We start from the raw sequence: 1,114 nt of genomic DNA on the forward strand, positions 1-1,114 counted from the left end.
GTCACCACATTTTAGGATGGGCTTGATGACTTTGGTTGTTGGAACATGGAATCCTGTTCCATTGCACTTCTGACAGCAGACACACAGCCCAGGAATTGCCAAACCACAGAGATTTCAAATGGAGCCTTCCATCCAGTTTATAGAATTATTTCTCTGTAAAATAAAGGGCTTTAATAAATCTTTTTAGCTCTAAGCAAATATAGTTCAACATTAAAATATTACTTTAGAGGATATATTTGATTAAAAAGAATGAATGAAAATGGGAAAATGCAGATATTAATTTTCCAACATCACTCCCTTGGGAGCTCAATACACTAATGCTAAATGGTAGAAGGCCAGTTTCCTAATTTTTTATTTTTATATGTTTATTGAAGTTGAATCTAGAATGACATGTTAGTACAGCATCTTGGAACATCAATGCAAAGCAGTGAGAGGCACAGGTTCAATACCCCCATGCTGTTGCTGCTGGTTAACTACGAAGCATGCATGACCAACCAGGGATGACTGATTTTCCTGCTATCCCTGTGGCCTCTACACAGAACTTCCCCACAATTCACCATGCAAGAAATTGCAATACCAAGCCCATTTCTTATTATTCTAAGGTGCAGCGAAAAGGAGCTGCAATACGATGGAGATCTATCACCTCTGAAGGAAATATTTTTAAAAGACAAATTCCTGGTAATTATGTTGTTCTGGGGATGATGCCAATGTTGGTTGTTTTTTTTTTTAAATTGTGTTTTATTTTTCATATGATGTATTTCAACAACAATCCGTTAATATATGTAGTAGTTAAAAGAAGATGGTGTTTTCATAAATGTTATAATACACCAATTCCAACAGATTTTATAGAACTTTAAATTTCATTTTCTCTTTTGCTCTATCACCTCTCATTGCACAATGCTTTTACGAAGTGTAACTCTCATACTGTCGCATAATACCAGGAAAACAGTATAGCATCTGGAAAGGAAATAAGCAAGAGCAAACAATCCTTTAGAACATTAACCACAAAAGGAAGCATTGCTCTTAGCATCCAAGCTTCTAAAGTTACCAGCCACGCTTGTTGACTTATGCAATCATATAGCTATGTGAGTCTAACACAGGGCCTATCATTTTT

This window comes from Carcharodon carcharias, chromosome 11 (assembly GCF_017639515.1).
Source record: "Carcharodon carcharias isolate sCarCar2 chromosome 11, sCarCar2.pri, whole genome shotgun sequence".
NCBI lineage: Eukaryota > Metazoa > Chordata > Chondrichthyes > Lamniformes > Lamnidae > Carcharodon > Carcharodon carcharias.